The sequence below is a fragment of the Hibiscus syriacus genome, unplaced genomic scaffold (genome assembly GCF_006381635.1).
Source record: "Hibiscus syriacus cultivar Baekdansim isolate YM2019G1 unplaced genomic scaffold, ASM638163v2 tig00110020_pilon, whole genome shotgun sequence".
Lineage (NCBI taxonomy): Eukaryota > Viridiplantae > Streptophyta > Magnoliopsida > Malvales > Malvaceae > Hibiscus > Hibiscus syriacus.
In genome coordinates, this window is record NW_024062568.1 from 1,521,133 (window position 1) to 1,532,267 (window position 11,135).

An 11,135-nucleotide genomic window follows, 5' to 3' on the forward strand; every position below is an offset into this window, starting at 1 on the left:
AGATAGAGTCGATCGTTTCTATAGTACTGAAGAAATATTAATTAACTGTCTCTTAAGATACAATAATAATATGAACAAAGTAATAACATGGTTGCTCATTGAAAATTCAAATAATGGATCAATAAATATATGCCACTAATATAATATTCATGTCTTTTTTCATCACCCACGTCGTAAAGGTGTATCTTCAATTTCACAAGATACAGATTCATCTTGATTTGTACCCTTGTGCCTACGCGCGAGGCAGAGTCTCATTTTGCACATTCTACAACACTTTAGTTGGTTTAGGTATATAAATACGGCCCACACTTGTTAAAATGATCACATCATTGAATGATTAATTTTTTAAAATTAAATTAAAATTAGAATTAAATTGAAAGAATTTATAAGTAATAAAGATCAAATGTATAATTATATCAATTTTATTAACAACCATGTCAGCTCCTCTGTCAGCTGACATCATTTAAATAATTAAATATATTATTGATAAAATTAAAAAGTAATGATATTAAATATTTATAATTAAATGAGCATGATTGTAATTAAAGGTGCTTATCGAGCGTGTCGGTCGTGAGTTGGACAGTGTTCCACTCGTATTCGTTAAAATTTTTTTTGCTCGACTCGTATTCGTTAAAAAAACTTGTTGCTTGACTCGACTCGTTGCTCATTAAGCTCATAAAAATTTTGAGTAGGGTAATTAGGGTTTATTTTTAGGTGTAACAAATTAATAATTAATAATTTAATATTTTTCTTATTATTTGTTAGAAAAATAATAGATTATTAAATCAGTAGTAATTAGTAATTTAGCATATTTCTTATTATTTATTAGTAATTACTATTTAGATTTTGTTAAGTTAATTACTAAAAGATATATTAAAAAGTTAACGAACTGCTCACGAACTTATCAAGTCGAATTGAATTTTATTCGACTCAACTGATTAAGATATCGGTTGAACTCAACTCATTAAGTACCCGTAGATGTTATTTACCGTAAATATAAATATAATTTAGATATTTTTCATTTTTTTTCAACATCTTTAGCATTATTCCCTACGGCGGATCCTCATTTCATGGTCAATGGAATCTTTGATTGTGAAGTAAATGTTGTTTATTTATTATGTTAACATATTATACTGATAAAAAAATTTACTTTTCAAGGTCAACAAATTTTTAATCATTAGTTTTTACTATATATATATATATATATATAAATTGACAGAACAACTATAATTAATTAATTACTCAAAGTGGATTAATTATTTCTTAGAAGCCCTTGTTTTTCACCTTCCATGTACTTTTTTTATGAACGTACAAATTAAGCTTTTCCATGTCCATTAAAGAAGTAATTGGGATATTATTGTTACTTGATGAACAATTAACCAAAGAGAGATTAATTAAAATAAATAAATAAAAGAGACTTTGGTTTGGGAAAGAAAAATATTACAATCTTAACATTCAAATTTCAAAGTTATTAAATGTTTTTGAATTAATTTAACCAGTCTTTAAATTTACTAAAGAGGTAGATTAAATCTGATAAATCATGATTCTGTGTCAAGTTCATGTTTTTAAATGTACTATAATAATGTTTAAAATATTTGTATTTATACAAATTTTCTTCGATGAATATATTTATATAAATTTGCTTTTTTGCATCATAATTGGATTTTTTTTACTTGTTTTGTGAATATTAAGTAAACATATTATTGACCTTGAAAAGTTGAAGACATTTGGGTCATAATTTTAAACAATTTATCTTACTAGTCACAAACTTGAATTTTCTTTAATATTATTATAAAAATAATATATATATCATACATTCCAATATTTATAATTTAGGTTTTAAAACTAAAACACTATTTATGATATAAATATATTAATATATAGCACTAATATAGTACTTTTATATAATAAATAATAGAAATATAGTATATTAGAATTTATCAATTATATTAATATATATAATATTTTTATTTAGGTATCAATTTTGTGCATCGTCGGAATGTTATAACTTTTTCCACGGTAATTGACTCTCAAGCCTAATTTTAACATTGTACTTTAATGTAAACAAGATTTAAAGGTATTCGGTCGTACTCAATCCAAAACAATCGACTACAACTCCAAATTTGAGAAAGACTCAACAATGATTGAACCACCAGAAAACAGTTTCGGCATTTCAATTAATTTTTAAAATATAACTATTTTGATAAATTTAAAAATTAAAATTAAACATATAAATTTTAGTTGAGATAAATTATTTGAAAAATTCAAATGTTTCATTATAAAAATAAGTATGTGTACATACATTTATGTGTGTTAATAAACTAATAAAAAAATTAAATAGCTTGTTGATAATCTCAAAATAACGTACGATTCTTATACCTTAAGTTGATAACTTGGACTCGGTATTATTTTTCAAAAACAAGATTTGTTAAATTGGAATGCAATTCAGTTCAATATGACGGCGCCGCTCTGGGGATGAACCTAAATCCCTCTTAAAACGTATTTTGGATCGCCGGTGAATCGAAAACCAACCAAACTGTTCCAAGTACGCTGTATTCCATACAAAAGCACTGAAAATGGCTGCCTTTGGACGCCATTGCAGCTTTCTTCAATCCTACACTTTTGACATTTATCCACACAAAATATAATAAAGGCCGTACGCTTGATGATTCATTTACAAGCTCAACGTGTATAAATATCCCACTTTCTCTCATCCATTCATCATCAAATCAACAATATTCACTTCATTAATTCCCTGGATTTTATTTTCTCGACGTTTGCACACAGTTTCTCTGGCTCCAAACACAGCTTAAAACGATGAAGCTTTCTGGATTTAATTTGCATGGAATTGTTGTCATTGTCTTTGTCATGTCAAGTATGAGTTCAACATCTGCAATAACGAAGTTTAATGTTCTTAACTTTGGGGCTAACCCAATGGGTCGAACCGACTCAGCCTACGGTTTCCTCAAGGCATGGGATGCAGCATGTGGCTCGGCTGACTCGAGCTTCATATATGTGCCGAAAGGGCGGTTTTTGGTCGGCTCATTGGCTTTCAAAGGCCAATGCAAAAGCCCTCAGATCATTATAAGAATCGATGGTACCATTGTGGCTCCTTTGGACTATGGAGTTCTGGGAAAATCAAGAAATTGGTTCAGCTTTGAAGGAGTGAGTGGAGTTTCTGTAATTGGTCGCGGAGCATTTGATGCCAAAGGACCTTCTCTTGGGCTTGTAAAGCTTCCAACAGTAACCCATGTCCTTCCGGAGCCACGGTATTCTTTTAATACTGCAACTCTGCATTTTTTTCTGATATATGATTCTGAGTATTTTGTGAGCATAGTTATCTCATTAATACCTTTAGTTCAATGCTACATAGTAAACTGTAATCTTTTCTCCATATTATTATTAAAAATGTTTTTGTAAATTTATTTACTAATGTTCATTTTGTGTGAGATCAGACATTGAGTTTTACCAAATCGAATAACATCAGGATCAACGGCTTCACGTCTTTAAATAGTCAAATGTTTCACATTGTAATCAATGGGTGCAAAAACGTGCATATCCAAGGAGTTAAGATCATCGCTGCCGGTAATAGTCCCAACACCGATGGCATCCATGTCCAATTATCGACAAATGTGGAAATCTTAAGAAGCTCCATTAAAACCGGAGACGACTGCATCTCGATCGGCCCCGGCACAAAGAATTTATGGATCGAACAAGTCAATTGTGGTCCTGGTCATGGCATCAGGTCTGCACTTTGACTAAAAATGAAGCAAATTGCTTATTTTCCACATAAAATAACTGGTTTTTAAGGCCTCAGTTTTATCATTAATACCGGTTTGTTTTGCTTAATGCGAACTCTGCAGCATTGGAAGTTTAGCAAAGGATTTGGAAGAGGAAGGGGTCCAAAATGTTACAGTGAAAAAGACAATCTTTTCCAACACTCAAAATGGTTTGAGAATCAAATCATGGGCAAGGCCGAGTAGCGGATTTGTTCAAGGTGTTCGATTTATGGATTCTGTTATGAGAAACGTTCAAAACCCTATTGTAATCGATCAGAACTATTGTCCTCGCAACGAAAATTGTCCCGGTCAGGTATTACAAAATCCACATTTCTACTTTTTAAAGATAATGTTATGCATAATGATCGCATGATAAAAAAAATCAAGAAATCCAAGTTTTTATACGATAAATTTATCTCTAATTTCGTCATAATGATTATAGGTTTCGGGAGTAGAGATTAAAGATATCGTGTATAAAGATATAAGAGGAACGTCATCAACACCCGTAGCTATAAAGTTCGATTGTAGTACAAAGAATCCATGCACGGGAATAAAATTGCAGAACGTGCAATTGACGTACATGAAGAAAGCTGCTCAATCATTTTGTAGCAATGTGATCGGGAAAGCAGTTGATTTAGTTCGACCAAATAGTTGTCTGTGAATCATGTATTGGATTCTGGATTTGTCCATTTGTTTATTTCCTGCATATATTGATTCTACATTGAAATTCATCAGCATTTGAGCTATTTAGCCTTTGGTTCCCATAGCCAATGCTGCTCACTTGTAATTTTTTTCTTTTTAAAACATTGATTGATTTAAAATTTACATTCTTAATTAAATTTTATATATTTGATCTTACCAACCAGTTTTTAGATGCTATTGTCATGAGTTTATTGTTCTTTTCAAAAAAAAAAATGTGTGATAGGATATATAGTGTCATCGTTTATAAATTCCGGGACCTCTTTTTCCTTTTCAATGTAAGATTATTATCTCTACATCTTCAAGGCGTGACATTCTATCCACTTAATTTTGTGACGTCGTCGTCACAAGCTATTGTCATGGCTATCTATCCTGTCTACCCTATCGACTGGGACGCTAGATATGAAATCGAATAGTTAAAAAGTAGTTCCCAGACTAGTCACGGGCTAGAATCTTCTTAATTAATTTTTAGGGCAAATTACACCTATGACTATTTATTTGTGAGAAATTCTATTTCGATCATCGATATTTTAATTTTATCAGCTTGACTACACAATTATTTAATAATGTCAATCAAGCTAACATTTGACTGAGGTTTGATGTAGCAATAATAAAATTAGTATAATTATATATTTGATCCTCATTACATATACATTCTATTAATTTAGTCATAATTTTATTTAATTCAAAAAATAATTCTTCAATCAAGTGATGGTATGTGACACTAATGATATCTGTCACTGCATGTAATCAATAGATGAATGAAAAGTTTAATATCAAAACCTTTAACTTTAATGATAAAATAAAAAAAAATAATTCAATAACTAAAATAAAAATGATAATAGTTGAGTAGCCAATAGTTGAATTTACCCAAATATTTTTTGGATACCGGTTATTATCAGCAAACCCGACCCTTGTACAGCCCCAAACCATGTATCTCTTTTACTCAGTTATCTAAAGTGGATATGGTTTTTACAGGCACTTTGCCTTGTAATTCTGTAACTCAAATCCAAAGACTATTTACAAGGAACCATCTTCAACAACACCAGTTTTCCCTTCCATCATCACCTCCAGTTCTCAATCCTTCTTCTTCTTCTGATAATCAGAACCATACTTATTCTATTATTCAAAACTCTGCTGTCATTGCTTGCCTTCGTGCCAACAGGCAAACAAACCTTCTCTTTCACTATTTTTTGTAACTCGTTTACTTTTATTTCCATCATAGGCATGATGGGTGTTCTTTATTTTGTCTACTTTTTTGTGTGAACTGAGAATTTCCCCATTTTTTTTTCATATGTTTGTAGTGCTGAGCAGGTTATGGAAGCTGCTCGTGCTGCTGTTAACGGTGGCATTACAGTTGTAAGTCAAAGCTGAACTCTTTTGGATTTAACTTTGCTTTCTAATTTTCAGTTTACTGCATACCTGGATCGTAGAATGGATTATAGAACTTACCTTGAAACTTGTTTCTTCTCTTGATTTGCAGCTGGAAATTGTGAGATCAACTCATGGTGTTTTTGAGGTTGTTTAAAACTCCAAATTTTCTTAATTTTCTGCCCAAATTTTCCGTCTTAGATCGAAATTTATTAGGTTATGTTCTCTTTTCAGGTATTGCAGGCTCTGGTTAATGAATCCTACTATGGCCTTTGGTGTAATGATCTTACTAGTTGGGACTGTTTTAACTGCTGAAGACGCCAAAACTGCTATAAAGGCTGGAGCCAAGTTTCTTACGAGTCCTGCTACAGTCAGTGTATGTGTCGAGAATTCTTTAATCCTTTATTCTGTCTTTCCATTCATCATTTTCCCTGTGTTTTTGAATTACTTCATTACTATGTTATCCTGGTTCTTCATCTTTCTTGAAATATTTGGAGTCTAGACATATATTCGAAGATACCGGGATAACATAGTCCGGCATATGATATCCCGGTTCATTATTCCTAGCTTGTATTTCGAAGCTCAGTCTAAACTGCATATATTGCTTATATGTTTCAAAAGCTCCATTATTGGTTTTCCCTTTTTTGTAATGCTAAACATTCTTACATGTTATCAGGACATTATAGATACTGTTCGAGATGCTGATGTTCTATATATACCTGGTGTAATGACCCCAACAGAGGTAAGAAAATACCTATTTTTCGGTTCTACTTTTAAATCTTAGGCTTTCTGTGACCCTGATTAGTTCGTGCTACTATCTTTAAGCGATAGTGTCTAGTAAATTCGGAATTCGAATCCTAACATCTATGCCGCTTTTCCAAACCTGACCCTAGACCTGGTATGTGTGTATATAAGAGGCACCGAATAGGTTAGAGTTGTGATTTTTCAGATATTATCTGCTCATAATGCTGGTGCCAAGATTGTGAAGGTGAGTACATTGTATCCGACATTCACACCTAAGTACCGAGTAACATAATAACACACATATTGGTATTCATGGTTGTATACGTATTCTCATGAATGTTATCGCATTAATATGGTTAAACAGATTTATCCTGTTTCGGCATTAGTGGTGTACGATACATATCAGCTATTATGATGCCCTTTTCTCACATTCCCATGGTTGCTTCCCAGGGCATAACTATAGGTTGGTATTTCCACTAGCATGTTGTTTGCCATTTGAAAACTTAGATATTGTTTTGATTCTCATTTCCCCCCCCCCTTTAAGTACAAGTATTCGTAATCTGTATTCCATACAATACAAGGATAAGGCCCTCGTATAACCTTCTGAATACATGAATTGAAGCATAGCAACTACGATGAATTTGTTTCGTACCATTTTCCCACGGTATCTGAATAAAATATTTTTCATAAACTTGATACAGATTCAGTAGGTGGCTATATCGCTCAGGGAGCGATATCGTTGTTTTATCGGATGCCATTTTCAGTAAAGAGGCAATGAACCAAAACAACTTCAAATTCGTAAATCAACTCGTCAAATCCGCAGTTTTGCAGGGTAAAACTGCTGTAGAAAGGTTAACCTTTTTCTAATCTGTTCTTTATTGGCTTTGCTGCAAGTTCTTCCATTTCATTACTATTTGGTGTGCTTTGCTCTGGCTTGTACTAAATCCTATGTTAGAACATCTGTCCTCTGATTTTTCATTTTACTTAGTATCCGACACAAATATGGTCGGATTTTATCGAACTTTTCCGTGTATTTGGATAATCCTAGAAGATCATATCCTTTGTATCCATATGTTCAATCTTTTTAAAAGTTGTCCATATATTTTATCATGTCTAATTATCCATCGATCACAGATGTTTTAAGAAAAATGAGTCGGAATAAGAAACGGCCAAACACACTCGAGATTTTCAGTTGTTGCATTTGTTTTATGTGAAAGACTGATCTGGAATTTATGCAGGAAGAAGAGGTAAAAGAGGCTGTAAACGGATATGCCTTCAAATACATACAAAACAAACAGGTAAAACAGAGATCATCTCTTTGATGTCCATGTCTTCCATATGCACAATCTTTCAAGCATGGACATTTCTGCCACGGAGCGTTTGGTATATGTCAGATACAAATATAATTTGTCACTGGATTTCCCAATCAAATTCATCGTAACACTTATAATGATCAAGATCCCATTTGATTCCGGATGCTCGTAGCATTGGGCCGGATAAACCATTGCTTCTTCTCCACCAATAATGCCTATCCTTTCAACTTCTAAAAAAAAATATAGGATTTTGCATAATAAGTTTTTGATGTTCAATAATTCCTGTTAAAAAATAATCACATAAATCCAAGCATTTATCTATCTAGCCATAAGGTATATCGGCCGTCACTCCTATACGAAAATAATTATACATCATTCTCGTACGGGGCTGCTTCGAATAGATCATATAATATTTCTCTCTCTGAAAGTATAGATAAAGGGGGTCTAGTCTTAGGATTTTTCTCTTTTTCCTGCCAAAATATGTATTCAATACTGAGCAATTAATTTTATAATAGATATCATCCCTGTAGTGCTCTGTTGCAGTTTACTCTTACATTCGGCGGTTATCAAAATTCCTTTGCGTCATGACAGTGGTGGTGGCTTTCCTGGCCATTCACCTGTCATTCTATCCTCCTTTTTATTATTTTCCAGTTGATTGTGATTTGGTTTTATTAATTTTCAATTCTTTTTTAATGTATTTATAACAATATATTCTCTTTACTTTTTTTTTTGGGGGTATTATCGTTATTGGTACTGTTGGACTCTAGTGCAGGTCTCTTCCATTGGTCTTCATCTTAGTTTGTGATTCTACGATATTTTTTGACTGTTTATTTCTCAATGCCTGATTTTACGTTAGTTTGTGATTTTTTCGTTATTTTAAATATTATTTTATTTATATTTGCTTTAGATAATTTAGTTTTAAGAGTTTTAATTAGGATTTAAGTTATTATTTTATGAATTATTTTTAGCTTGTTTTTTAGAATTTGAAGGCTATAAATACCCTCTAAGGGTGAGCCTAGAAACATATCTATATCATCTGAAAATAAAATCTTTTTCTCTCTCTAGCTTTCTCTCTATTTTGCACCTACTTCTTTATTTTCTTTTAGAATTTCGTTTTCAATTATGCTAAGCATGACATTAGTCATGTTTAGCTAATTTTCTTTCAAGCCGAAGACTAAAGCGAATGCTCATTTTCAAACGTGAGAATTGTAAGAAATCATTTAGATTTTTCTTTTTGTTTTCTGAGCTTACTTTTCAAATCAAAACGATTTCGACATTGGTCCGAATATTGTTATGGTTAACGTTTGAAGAAAGATTGCTTATTGAAGCATATTCAACTTCCGAGAACACATTTAGTAAAATTGTTTGCTAAGAGGAAACTGAGATCGAAATCAGTTATTGTTGAAACGACATAATCCGAGTTGAAAGCAAATAATTGTCCTTATAAGTTGACATGAATCTTGAAGTAAAAATATGTTTCGATGATCCGAGGAATTTGAGGCAAAGCTGAAGTCTCAGACTGCTTCACAATAAGTTTTTTCATCCTAATTTAGTTTATTATTTATTTGTTTATTTAATTTTATTTTATTATATTCATCAAATAATTTAAAATCCCTTTATATTTATTAATTTATATTTTTTTATTATTTTTTTAAAATTATAATTATTTTTTTTAATTATACCTTTTCAAATTTATCTGTAATTCTATCTTTTTTTAAAATTAAGAAACAGTTTCACTAAATCACAAAAATCATAGTCTCTGTGGATCGACCCTGCTTCTATACTACTTTTCTTTCTATTTATTAAGAAGTCGAAATTATTTTGATAGCAAAACGACGGTTATCACTGATCGTTCACGGTTATATTTATTTATGATAATCATAAATATATTTTTAGCACGTATATAACAAGACTTTGTTAATGATGCTTTATTTAACTAATGAATATACAGTGTTACTTAAAAAGAAAAAGAGTGATTTATTTTTTGCGGTAAACTATCTTTTAGTTTTTCTTTAAAAAAGAATCCGAGTTCCTAATTTAGTATGTTTATGTTTGTTATCGAATTATAGAATGTTTAATTAATTATCAATTTTTAATTTTATTTGTTTAAGTAACTCGAATGTTAATTCTTTAATATTGTGATACTACAACATCAAATGTGTGTTTGGACCTTTTTATTTATGAAGTTAGACTAATTTTTTATTTTTAATTTTCAACTTCTTTCTCCATTATTGTTCAATTCTAATCTATTGTTTGTGCGTAACTAACAACAAAACATTTATCATAACCCCTCTTTTTCGTCTCAATTTGGTTTTTTTTAAAAATCAACAAAATTCAAGAATTATAAAATATACGATGATACATACTTAAAAATATAATCCATATATTTTCAAAAAGTCACATTTAATTATATATATTTTTAAAAGATCATGTTTGAATTCTCTCAAAAATATCATGTTTAATTATATATACATTTAAACATATTTTCAAAAAATCATATTTAAATTATTTTTTAGGTTTTTAATTTTTAAAATATAAAACACATATTTAACTAGATATGAATTCTAGACATCATAAAAGATTACAGTTCTCTTAATTTGATAACATGTTCGTCTCATATTATTAAAAAGAAATAGAGGACAAAAAATCAACATTTTCTAGTTTCTTCCGATTAAATTTTGTTCTGTTTGGATTATTATTTACCCATGTAATATATTTATTATATAATCATAATATATGTTCATTATTATTTACTCTATGTATTTTTATTAGTTTAGGTGATTATAATATAATATTTGTTCGAAATGTTTTTAATTAATTGATAATAAACATACACGCTATACATATTTTATTGTTCGAATCTGAGATCTCAAAAGAACAACACTATTCTTAATCAATGAGATCACTTGTTTTTTTTTGGATAATTCTGATTTTATTACCCACAATGAAGTTCAGATACAACCAATTAACCAATCAAACATCACAAAATCAAAAAACAACCTATACAAAAGATTGGTTAGACTATATCTCAATCATTACATAGCTTTAAGTTAGTACTATCATGTCTATTAATATGTGTTCCCCTTAGTCGAATTCCAACATGGTCTTTAACTTCCTTAAGCAAACATTCGGTCGTTCTAAAACGTCCTTGGAACATTCGTTGATTTCTTTCCTGCCACAATAAGTAAATTAAAGCTGTCCAAAAAAATTTCAAGATCGTGGTAAGAAG

At 30.6% G+C, this 11,135-nt stretch overlaps 2 pseudogenes; both read left to right on the forward strand.

Moving 5' to 3' along the window:
* The first annotated feature begins 2,817 nt into the window (after positions 1 to 2,817).
* Positions 2,818 to 4,500, forward strand: LOC120213055 (annotated as a pseudogene).
* A 908-nt stretch (positions 4,501 to 5,408) lies between these two features.
* LOC120213039 lies at positions 5,409 to 8,066 on the forward strand (annotated as a pseudogene).
* The last annotated feature ends 3,069 nt before the right edge of the window (positions 8,067 to 11,135 follow it).